Genomic DNA, 13,086 nt, shown 5'->3' on the forward strand with positions numbered 1-13,086 from the left:
TAATAATATTATATGTTGAAAGAAAATGCTTACTGATTAGACTGCTCATGGATGGGTGTTCTCCTTGTGTAAATTGTGGCTGATTTTTGAAGTCCCCAAAAGACGTTTTTAAGTGCCTTGGCAGGCTCACTTCTGAGGTGCAAAGCACAGACATAGAATTGAACAGGGCTTGAAACAATATTAGGATTTCTACCCAGGGCACTTACTGATGCATGTTTTAAAATATTGATAAAAGCCATAGTTTACCTAAATTGATGATCTCCAACTTTTACTACATTAGAGAAACACAATTTGTAAAGGTGTGTGTGTAGGGCATAAAAAATTAGTATTTCTTAATTATTTTTGATATTGATAGTAATTCTGTTCAACGGATGCTTAAAGTTCTACAAGCAAGTCTTTTCCATCTCTTGATATCTGTGATATTGAAACTTGAAGATGTTGAAATGTAATAGCTGTTACATTTTGGCTTCTTTATACACTTTAACTGCACTGTAGGTGTAAAAATTCAGGTTATATATAGGTTTGCGATCTTCAGAGGTGATGCTGAACTGTGAGGTTTCTTAGCAATTGCCAAATGAGCCATAAGTCTGCAAAATCCCTTTCTGCTTTGAAGAGGACTGGAGTGTGTGGTTGTGGGGGACGAGGGTGGGGTTAGTTTGAATGGGGCGTTATAGATGGGATTAAGTATGGGGAGTCAAGTTCAAGAAAGTCCTTTCTCAGAACCCTTGACTAGAATGGCATGAAGATTTTATCAATATCTTGTAAACAAAGTCTTAGAGACTTCCTTTTAGGAATCAACTTCCATGTGAAGTTAAAAATAAATTACTAATTTTAGATATAGGCATGCACATGGAATGTAAGGACTCTGTGGGAAAATTGATCACTTTACAGCATTTCCATTCAGTGAATGGAGCTGGTGTCTTATCATTTTAAAATGATACAGTACCTTCTTTGCTTGTTGTAGGCCCAAGTGTTCTGACTTCTGATTTTTCCACTGTGAAAGGAAGTCTTTCTTTGCAGTGATATCAGATAATGAAAGTGTTAAATGAGTACTTACTAACTTTTACCTTTTTTTTTTCATGACTTTCTAGTGAACTATTCCCATAAATTAAAAATTCAGAAACTTAGTTTTTAAATTAAATATTAACATTTTTCACTTCAGTTTTATTCTTGCAAAATATCCTCTTAGACTTTCAGTTTTAATTTTGTCATTTCTGGTAAAACTATTTCCTTCAGTTTGAAATATATACCCTTTCCCTTGTAGACTAGAAATCTTGCTCTGAAATTGTATAGACTTAAAACACTTAATAGAAAAGAATGTAAAATGAAATCAGTGTGGTTTTGCCATTAACAAATCGAATAGTGATACAATTTAATGCCATTGCAATTATGATCACTAGGAACTTTTTCTCCCATTTCATTTCTAGCAATCAGTCTCCACATACCAACATGGAATTAACAGGAGAAACTGATAGAGGCAAATATATTGGACATTCATTGGTAATACCCATTTGTAAACTGCAGTGAGAACTTCTGATGTCCTTAAAACAAATATTTTAGTATCCAAATATACAACATCAGCCACTATGGGTTGATTCAGAAGTAAAATTTGACATTCAGTGATTTGGGTCCTATCCATTTAGGAAAATGAAGCACATGATTATTCAAATTGTCTTCCATACTGCATTTGACTTCGTATCAACCTGATAATAAAGGGGTTGCAGTAGCCAAGTGTAGAGAGAAAAGTGAAACATTCGTTTTGCTCATTTAAGCCTTACACAGTACTGTACAAATGTTATTATAAATTAATGTTTAGTAGCAGGACTGACTTTTCCACTCTAGGTAGATAGGAGTTTCTTGTCACTGTGCCAGAATCTCAGGTGCCTGCTTCTGAGTATTCCTTGAAAAAGAGGTATTGGGAAGTAAGGACATATGTATGTGTATATATGGTAACAAAGTAGAGACATTCTCCCAGGGAGAGGCCTGGCAGTGTACATGGCGTTAACATGGCTGCATGTAGGGAAACACCAGAGCATGTGCGAAATAACTGATTTTATTAAAAGTTGCTTTGATTCAGTTGGTTCCCATGAGCATTAGTAAGTTGCCCTTTATAAAATAAGGATCGCATCTTGTTTTGCAACAGTTTGCTTACAAATGTCTATTGGATTCTTTAAGACTCTTTATTTATAAATAACCAGGATAATGATTCCCCCCTCTGTCCCACCCTTTTTACAGAGACACAAAGCAGAAGTTGGTTTTTTCATATGCTGATGAAAGCATGAAATATAAAGTAATAAGTTTACATAGTGTTACTGTCATAATGCTTTGGTTAAATGTTGATATAAAGCAAGTTTTAGGAATTCTTTTAAATGATGGAGTAATGGTGGAAAGAAATTAGTAACAGAAAGAGTGAAAATCTTTTCATTAGCTGTAGGTGGTGCTACTGGCTTTTATTTTCTGGCTTGATTATTCTGTTTCCCACAAAAACCATGGCATTAGGCTGCAGTAAAACAGTAAGTATGTGTTAGCTGGTAGAGGCTTTGGAGGTCAGTTTACCGTAAATTGAAAGATTTTAGATAGCTGTTTCTTCCTACCTTTGCTTGTTATTTGTAAATGCTAAATGGTCAGCATAAAACTAGATGGGAGAAGAAATGTTTAGAGTATAATAAATATGTCTCAGACTGAGTTACCGCCTGGCTTATTAGGAAAGAAAGCACTACAATCTCTTACATTCAGGAATTACAGATAATGTGCATATTTATATTTTACATGTAATCACCATACTCCATTTTATGTATAGTATTTTCCTTGCTTAGGGGAAAATAGCACAGTAACAGATTTCTTTTATACCTTTGTCTTCACCCTCTCTGAGAGAGGTTTCAATGACCACTGAAATGGTAAGATATGGGAGATACAATTGTTAGTCTGTAGGATTTCCTTTTAAAATAAATATGCCACACCTTAAACAGTGAAGTGAGAGTTGATCTTCGGGGTGGTTTCTTTGGGAGCATCTGTACACCTGTACCTACAGTCCAGCTACACTGTAGAGGTGTAATCACTTTCAGAGATGCCTTGAGAGTTGGTGTGTAACTATACAAGAAAATCCATTTCATCATTTTAGTTGCACCAAAAACTTTTCTGGAAGCTTAATATGACCTATCTCATTTACCAAAACGACTCTGCTTTGGCTCTTTTCTTAGAACTAAACTATTAAGGAAGTTCAAAAGAATATGCCATAGGATCTGAACTGCAGAAGAGCATGTTTTGAGTATTGATTTGTAGCATCATTTAATAAAAAACATAATGTCTTCATGTCACTGTTTTGAGGTAGGCAATATCATTTGGATGTATATGTTTTATTTTTAAAAATTTAGTTTATCTTACAGTTAAATATAATAACTTTAAAAAAGAAGGATCCAATATTTAAGATAGAAGTAACTTAAGAAAATAACTACCTTTACCTCTATCCTTTTTTTAAAAAAACTTATTTTCATGCAAATGAACAATTTAAATTTCAAGGCTGGAGAAATTGGAACACATTTTATATATTATGCTGAATTTAAGTGTGTATCGTAGTAAAAAATTTCAAACTGTATAATCATTTCATGTCATTTATAACTTTAACATTTTATTATCTTTTTAAAAGATACAATCAAGAAGTATATTTGAAAATGTCACTGCATACCAAGAGGAAAGCTTATTTTGAAACAAATCTGGGACATTAAAAAATATACCAATTCCTAGAAACACTATTTTAGATCTGTACTTTAAGAACCACTCCTAAAATGATTTAAATATCAGCATAATGTCGTAGTATTCAGTTTCACATAGGAATTACTGTTGTTCAGCTATCAGTGTAATGGTGTATGAAAAAACTGTTTAGAGGTAAAGTTATTTCATGATTTAATGGAAAATGATTTTATAATAACAATTCTGATTGCAGACAATTTGAATTTTTGAGGCTCTCCTCATGGGCCAATCATAGAGAAAAAATCATTTTGAAGCTATAAAACTGTGTTTCTGTGTCTGCCATACTTAAATTTTGACAAAAGAGAAAATACAGATTAAAATACTGAGTACTGTCAGTTTTGCAAGTGTGACACATTTTCTGCATATAATACTACACAATGGAAAAATTTGGATTAAATCCTCAAAGATAGTGAAATCACTGGCCTTTCCAAAGTGTGTGTTTACTTATCATCTCCTTCTCTTTGGAGGTAAATTATTTCCTTATGGCTGTTGACTTTCCCTATCTTCTTCCCTCCCCATCTTGCAGCACACACTCACATGGACAAAAAACAAAACATCGATTATATAGGTCCTCACTATTGGTGATTCTAAAGTGATTGCTGTCACTAGATAGGTTGCGGCTGAAGTGTTGGACAATAAAACTTAAAGAAGCATTTTTGGTTTGTTTTGGTTGACAACTTTCTTTAAACTGTGTCACTGAAACTGATATTATTAGTTATATACATTTAAAATTTTATTAATATTTAATGTCTTATAAATTCTTTTATGTGTGGTTATTTCTTACAGGTTTGCACGTTTTAATTTTTATTTTGTTTACTTAACTGTGCAAGGTGTAAAATAGATTCGCACATTTTCGTTTTAAGAACACTTGTCTCCCTGAATTGTTCTGCAGAGATAACTATTTTTAGGGAAAATAGTTTTTTACAGCTACTAAATTGTATTTGTTATTTTTGTACATGCATTGTTAGGGTGGTAAGGGCACTAATCTTGTAAGGAAAAACTTTTGTTTTATTTGAATGTTTCGTATACATTATTACTTACAATTACCTAGGAACAGCATCATGAAATACAATAAATATAAGAACCCCTAAAGTTTTAATAAAATCATTGCTATCAAACAGGGCAAAAGCAGAAGAATACTACCAGTGCCATAAATGGAAGCATGTGGTAGCATACACACTGTGCAAGTGTGGTAGAGAATGAGTAAGGCAGGATCCTCCTCTCATGGAGATGGACAGTTTCTCTATATTAAAGTAGCTGTCTAACACATGAAATGCAATATGGGTGCTGTATTGTAAACTGTGCCAAGATTACTCAAATTGTAGTTACTGTTGATCAAACTTTAAACTATTTCATAATTTTTGTTTTAAGAGGGGATACTGAGGGAATTCTCTGGCAGTCAAGTGGTTAATGCTTGGGGTTTTCACTGCCTGGGCCTGGGTTCGATCCCTGGTTGGGGAACTAAGATCCTGCAAGCCATATGATGTGGCAAAAAAAATAAGAGGGTACTGAATGTCAGAAAATCTGCAATATGTTTTGAGAGATGTAAATAAAGTATACAGACTTACATGTGATGGGATTGGAACTATTTAATTTCTAGTTTTTGTTTGTTTGTTTTAAGGAAGAAACTGAATGTTTATTTAAAAAATAATAAATAGTTATGTTTGGCCATGAATCCTGACTTTGCATTACTGTTCATTTTTGCTATAGGTATTCCCACATTGTATACATTCCCAGAGAAATATTGAAGGTCTATGAAATATGTTGAACATTTTTAGGCCTTATTTTTTATAATGTTCACAACAACCCTGGAACTTAGTATCTCAATATTTTTTATACTAGAAAGCTAAAGCTTAGAAACTGTAAAGTCACTGATGAGAACTAGGGTTAAAAAACCTAAATATGCTTGACCTCGGGGCCATTGCTTTTGTTTAAGTATACTATTACTATGAGAATAGTTAGCAAAATAATTGTTGACTTTTCCAATAAGCCAAGATTTTATCTTAATATTTTGTCTTCATTGTAGACCATTAAAGGGCTTCCCTGGTAGCTCAGCTAGTAAAGAATCCCCCTGCAATGCAGGAGACCCTAGTTCGACTCCTGGATTGGGAAGATCCCCTGAAGAAGGGATAGGTTACCCACTCCCGTATTCTTGGACTTCCCTGGTGGCTCAGATGGTAAAGAATCTGCCTACAATGTGGGAGATTTGGGTTGTGGATAGGAGAAATTTATAAGCAAGTTTACTATGTTGATAAACATCCTTTTACAGAAGTTGTTGGGTGGGTATACACAAATGCATGGGTTGTGTAACCACTTAATATTTTCTGCCTAAATTTATTCTCATTTTCTCAGTTGGTTAGAGTTTTCTTGATAAACCTGTATGCTCTCAGGAGACCCTGTCTCATTCTTTAGTTATACCAGCATTCCTGCAGGAGAAAAGGAATTCCTAAATTGAAGGAGTAGAAAAATTTCTGGCAGGAGTTAAGATGTTCCTGGTTGAGTGCTCTAATACCCTGTATTTTATCTGTAATTCCCAAATCTGAAAAGCTCAAAAACAAAGTATTTTGTGCAGTTTACTGCAAACTGTACCTGGTATGAGGTTAACAGTCTTTATTTCACTGTGAAAACTGATGTTTCACTGCAAAATTAACAGTGTATTTAACACTTCCGCAGGAGGGTGAGGAATGGTTACATAATATACGTAATATGTGACTCTTTCTTTTCTAAATTCCAAAACTGTAAAAATTCTGAAACTGAATTGACAACAAGCTTTTCACATAAGACACTGTGGACAAAAATCAGGGAGTACTTTTAAGAATTTTTTTTTTTTAGTCTCTTATGTTAGCCATTTGTTATGGAGGAGATAATGAACTTGATGTCAGAGTTTCGTGTTTAATATTTCAGTTGCTGCACTATAGTGGTTTTTGTTTGTATATATATATAAACTAATAATATATAATATACTATATATATATATTAGTTTCATTTTGTTTTGGTGGAGGAAGAAACACATTTAAAGATTCCTTCAGTTCAGTCGCCCAGTTGTGTCCGACTCTGCGACCCCATGGACTGCAGCACGCCAGGCCTCCCTGTCTATCGCCAGCTCCTAGAGTTTACTCAGACTCATGTCCATTGAGCTGGTGATGCCATCCAACCATCTCATCCTCAGTCATCCCCTTCTCCTGCCTTCAGTCTTTCCCAGCATTAAGGTCTTTTCAAATGAGTCAGCTCTTCACATGAGGTGGCCAGAGTACTGGTTTCAGCTTCAACATCAGTCCTTCCAATGAACATTCAGGACTGATTTCCTTTAGGATGAACTGGTTGGATCTCCTTGCAGTCCAAGGGACTCTCAAGAGTCTTCTCCATCTACTCAACCCCAAACATATTTATCCGATCCATATGGGACTGAGCTCTACTTTTCTCCTCCTGGTAGGTCTCAGAGACTCACCTTGCTTTAGTCTCTCCAGTAGCTGCCAAAACCCTTACCATTTCATGATTTTCCCTCAAGTTTGGATGTGGAATATATAATACCTAGCAGTGGGAATTCCCTGGCTTCTGCTGCTGGGGGCCTGGGCTTGGTCTCTGGTCAGGGAACTAAGATCCTGCAAGCTGCAGGATGCAAGCAAAACAAAAGCGGAACAGAAACCTAGTAGCTTCCCCTGCTTCCTTGCTACCCCAGTGACAAATATTCAGGCCTTTCTCATTTCTAGAATCCTGCTATTTATTACTGTGGGGATAAACAAAAGTAATATACATAAAGTACTACCATTATGAAATAACATAGGGAATTTACAAAAAATGATTTCTGTTTCCATCCTAGAGTTCACTATGGAATCACATTTTGATTCTGTCCACCCCCCCGCCCCCATCATTTTTTCTTGAGAATGGATTCACCATTCCATTTATGGTTTCTGTGAACAGTTTCAACTTGGGAACTTCGAGACTGGGGAGTAGCCTGTTTATTAGGTCTTTATCATGGTTAAAAACAAATTCTGGGTGTTTCTACAATGCATTTGTCCCCAGCTAGTCACTAACTAAACAACAACAGAGATGAGTCATCTATAAGAGGACATGGAACCTATGTAGACATTCAAAAATTCAATATGCGTTTGTTAATTGTGCTATGTTGTATAGTCACTAAGTCATGTTCCATTCTTTTGCAACCCCACGGACTAGCCTATGAGGTTCCTTCTGTGCATAGGATTTTCCAGGCAAGAATACTGGAGTGGATTGCTATTTCCTTCTCCCCTTAATCTTCCTGACCCAGGGATGGAACCTCATCTGCATTGGCAGGAGGGTTCTGAACTGCTGAACCCCCAGGGTATAGGCAAGCAAGGTTAATTAAGCTTATTGTTATGCTGAATAGAAACCTAACAGGTATGGTAACTTCATAGCACTGTAGGGTGGAGAAATTTTCCCTCTTAGTCAGTCAGTTCAGTCACTCAGTCATGTCCCACTCTTTGCGACCCCATGAATCGCAGCACACCAGGCCACCCAGTCCATCACCAACACCCAGAGCTTACTCAAACTCATGTACATCAAGTCGGTGATGCCATCCAGCCATCACATCCTCTGTCATCCCCTACTCCTCTTGCCCACAATCCCTCCCAGTATCAGAGCCTTTTCCAATGAGTCAGCTCTTCGCATGAGGTGGTCAAAGTACTGGAGTTTCAGCTGCAGAATCAGTCCTTCTAATGAACACCCAGGACTGATCTCCTTTAGGATGGACTGGTTGGATCTCCTTGCAGTTCAAGGGACTCTCAAGAGTCTTCTCCAACATCACAGATCAAAAGCATCAATTCTTCGCTGCTCAGCATTCTTCACAGTCCAACTCTCACATCTATACATGACCACTGGAAAATCCATAGTCTTGACTAGACGGACCTTTGTTGGCAAAGTAATGTATCTGCTTTTTAATATGCAGTCTAGGTTGGTCATAACTTTCCTTCCAAAGAGTAAGCGTCTTTTAATTTCATGGCTGTAATCATCTGCAGTGATTTTGGAGCCCAAAAAAATAAAGTCTGACACTGTTTCCACTGTTTCCCCATCTATTTCCCATGAAGTGATGGGACCAGATGCCATGATCTTCGTTTTCTGAATATTGAGCTTTAGGCCAACTTTTTCACTCTCCTCTTTCACTTTCAAGAGAGGCTTTTTAGTCCTCTTCACTTTCTGCCATAAGGGTGGTGTCATCTGCATATCTGAGGTTATTGATATTTCTCCCAGCAATCTTGATTCCAGCTTGTGCTTCAACCAGCCCAGCACTTCTCATGATGTACTTTTCATATAAGTTAAATAAGCAGAGTGACAATATGCAGCCTTGACATACTCCTTTTCCTATTTGAAACCAGTCTGTTGTTCCATGTCCAGTTCTAACTGTTGCTTCCTGACGTGCATACAGATTTCTCAAGAGGCAGGTCAGGTGGTCTGGTATTTCCATCTCTTTCAGAATTTTCCATAGTTGATTGTGATCCACACAGTCAAAGGCTTTGGCATAGTCAATAAAGCAGAAATAGATGTTTTTCTGGAACTCTCTTGCTTTTTCCATGATCCAGCGGATGTTGGCAATTTGATCTCTGGTTCCTCTGCCTTTTCTAAAACCAGCTTGAACATCAGGAAGTTCATGGTTCACGTATTGCTGAAGCCTGCCTTGGAGAACATTGAGCATTACTTTACTAGCATGTGAGATGAGTGCAATTGTGCGGCAGTTTGAGCATTCTTTGGCATTGCCTTTCTTTGGGATTGGAATGAAAACTGACCTTTTCCAGTCCTGTGGCCACTGCTGAGTTTTCCAAATTTGCTGGCATATTGAGCACAGCACTTTAACAGCATCATCTTTCAGGATTTGAAACAGCTCAACTGGAATGCCATCACCTCCATTAGCTTTGTTCATAGTGATCCTTTCTAAGGCCCACTTGACTTCACATTCCAGGATGTCTGGCTCTAGGTGAGTGATCACACCATCGTGATTATCTGGGTCGTGAAGATCTTTTTTGTACAGTTCTGTGTATTCTTGCCACCTCTTAATATCTTCTGCTTCTGTTAGGTCCATACCATTTCTGTCCTTTCTCGAGCCCATCTTTGCATGAAATATTCCCTTGGTATCTCTAATTTTCTTGAAGAGATCTCTAGTCTTTCCCATTCTATTGTTTTCCTCTATTTCTTTGCATTGATCGCTGAGGAAGGCTTTCTTATCTCCCCTTGCTATTCTTTCAAACTCTGCATTCAGATGCTTATATCTTTCCTTTTCTCCTTTGCTTTTCACTTCTCTTCTTTTCACAGCTATTTGTAAGGCCTCCTCAGACAGCCATTTTGCTTTTTTGCATTTCTTTTTCTTGGGGATGGTCTTGATTCCTGTCTCCTGTACAGTGTCACCAACCTCCGTCCATAGTTCATAAGGCATTCTGTCCCATCAGATCTAGTCCCTTAAATCTATTTGTCATTTTATTGTATAATCATAAGGGATTTGATTTAGGTCATACCTGAATGGTCTAGTGGTTTTCCCTACTTTCTTCAATTTAAGTCTAAATTTGGCAATAAGGAGTTCATGATCTGAGCCACAGTCAGCTCCCGGTCTTGTTTTTGCTGACTTTATAGAGCTTCTCCATCTTTGGCTGCAAAGAATATAATCAGTCTGATTTCAGTGTTGACCATCTGGTGATGTCCATGTGTAGAGCCTTCTCTTGTGTTGTTCGAAGAGGGTGTTTGCTATGACCAGTGCGTTCTCTTGGCAAAACTCTCTTAGCCTTTGCCCTGCTTCATTCCATACTCCAAGGCCAAATTTGCCTGTTATTCCAGTTTTCTTGACTTTCTACTTTTGCATTCCAGTCCCCTATATTGAAGAGGACATCTTCTTTGGGTGTTAGTACTAAAAAGTCTTATAGGTCTTCATAGAACTGTTTCACTTCAGCTTCTTCCACATTACTGGTTGGGGCATAGGCTTGGATTACCATGATATTGAATGGTTTGCCTTGGAAACGAAAAGAGATCATTCTGTCGTATTTGAGGTTGCATCCAAGTACTGCATTTCGGACTCTTGTTAACCACGATGGCTACTCCATTTCTTCTAAGGGATTCTTGCCCACAGTAGTAGATATAATGGTCATCTGAGTTAAATCCACCCATTCCAGTCCATTTTAGTTTGCTGACTCCTAGAATGTTGCTGTTCAGTCTTGCCATCTCCTGTTTGATGACTTCCAAATTGCCTTGATTCATGGACCTAACATTCCAGGTTACTATGCAATATTGCTGTTTACAGCATCGGACCTTGCTTCTATCACCAGTCACATCCACAACTGGGGATTGCTTTTGCTTTGGCTCCATGCCTTCATTCTTTCTGGAGTTATTTCTCCACTGATCTCCAGTAGCAATTTGGGCACCTACCGACCTGGGGAGTTCCTCTTTCAGTATCCTATCATTTTGCCTTTTCATACTGTTCATGGGGTTCTCAAGGCAAGAATACTGAAGTGATTTGCCATTCCCTTCTCCAGTGGACCACATTCTGTAAGACCTCTCTACCATGACCTGTCCGTCTTGGGTGACCCCACACAGCATGGCTTAGATTCATTGAGTTAGACAAGGCTGTGGTCTGTGTGATCAGATTGGCTAGTTTTCTGATTAGCCTAATAAATTGACATTAGACAGGTTAACAGGAGAAAAACAATTACGTAGGGGAGCCCATAAGCAGAGAAGGAACTGGCAGTCCACTCCAGTATTCTTGCCTAGAGAATCCTGTGGACAGGAGCCTGGTGGGCTGCCGTCTAATGGGTTGCAGAGTCAGACATGACTGAAGCGACTTAGCATGTATGCATGCATGCCCCATAAAAACATGAGTAAATGAAATAACTAAAGCAAGAAGCTTTAATACCTTGTTCAGTTCAGTTGCTCAGTCGTGTCCTACTCTTTGCAGCCCCATGAATCGCAGCCTGCCAGGCCTCCCTGTCCATCACCAACTCCCTGAGTTCACTCAAACTCATGTCCATTGAGTCGGTGATGCCATCCAGCCATCTCATCCTCTGTCGTCCCCTTCTCCTCCTGCCCCCAGTCCCTCCCAGCATCAGAGTCTTCTCCAGTGAGTCAACTCTTCGCATGAGGTGGCCAAAGTCTTAGAGTTTCAGCTTTAGCATCAGTCCTTCTAACGAATACCAAGGAGTGATCTCCTTTAGGATGGACTGGTTGGTTCTCCTTGCAGTCCAAGGGACTCTCAAGAGTCTTCTCCAACACCACAGTTCAAAAGCATCAATTCTTTGTTGCTCAGCTTTCTTCACAGTCCAACTCTCACATCCATACATCAGACCTTTGTTGGCAAAGTAATGTCTCTGCTTTTGAATATGCTATCTAGGTTGGTCATAACTGTTCTTCCAAGGAGTAAGCGTCTTTTAATTTCATGGCTGTAATCACCATCTGGAGTGATTTTGGAGCCCAGAAAAAGAAAGTCTGACACTGTTTCCACTGTTTCCCCATCTATTTCCCATGAAGTGATGGGACCGGATGCCATGATCTTCGTTTTCTGAATGTTGAGCTTTAGGCCAAGTTTTTCACTCTCCTCTTTCACTTTCATCAAGAGGCTTTTTAGTCCTCTTCACTTTCTGCCATAAGGGTGGTGTCATCTGCATATCTGAGGTTATTGATATTTCTCCCAGCAATCTTGATTCAAGCTTGTGCTTCATCCAGCCCAGCGTCTCTCATGATGTACTTTTCATATAAGTTAAATAAGCAGGGTGACAATATATAGCCTTGACGTACTCCTTTTCCTATTTGGAACCAGTCTGTTGTTCCATGTCCAGTTCTAACTGTTGCTTCCTGACCTGCATATAGGTTTCTCAAGAGGCAGGTCAGGTGGTCTGGTATTCCCATCTCTTTCAGAATCTTCAAACAATAAATTTGTGACGAATTCTCAAGATGAAGGGTTGTCGGCCTTGTGTAATAAGTTGATGAAGCAGTAAGAAGTTTTATTTATCCAGCCTTCTCTGCCCTAAACTCCCAATCTCTGGGGAAAAGTGTGCTTTCTACCCTCCTGGTACACGGAGGGTACCGTTCACACCAGAGGTTTAGCTCCTGCTTCCAGGAGGAACAAAAGACAGTCAGAGTGTCCTTAATTCAAAATAATATGCCAATGTGGCCAACTTGGGGGTGGCATATCTGCTCCCCTTCAGCATAAACGGGGCATCCAAACCAAGATATGAGAGCTAAAGAAAGGCTTCTTCTGGTGTGGCATCTAAATACCTAAATTCCCATCCCAGTTCCACTCAGTGACTCTTGAGATTTTCAACAAGTAGCCCCTCAGTGCCTGTTTGCTGCTGCTGCTTATAAGCCACTTCAGTCGTGTCCGACTGT

The sequence above is a fragment of the Budorcas taxicolor genome, chromosome 6 (assembly GCF_023091745.1).
Source record: "Budorcas taxicolor isolate Tak-1 chromosome 6, Takin1.1, whole genome shotgun sequence".
In the NCBI taxonomy this organism is placed as follows: domain Eukaryota; kingdom Metazoa; phylum Chordata; class Mammalia; order Artiodactyla; family Bovidae; genus Budorcas; species Budorcas taxicolor.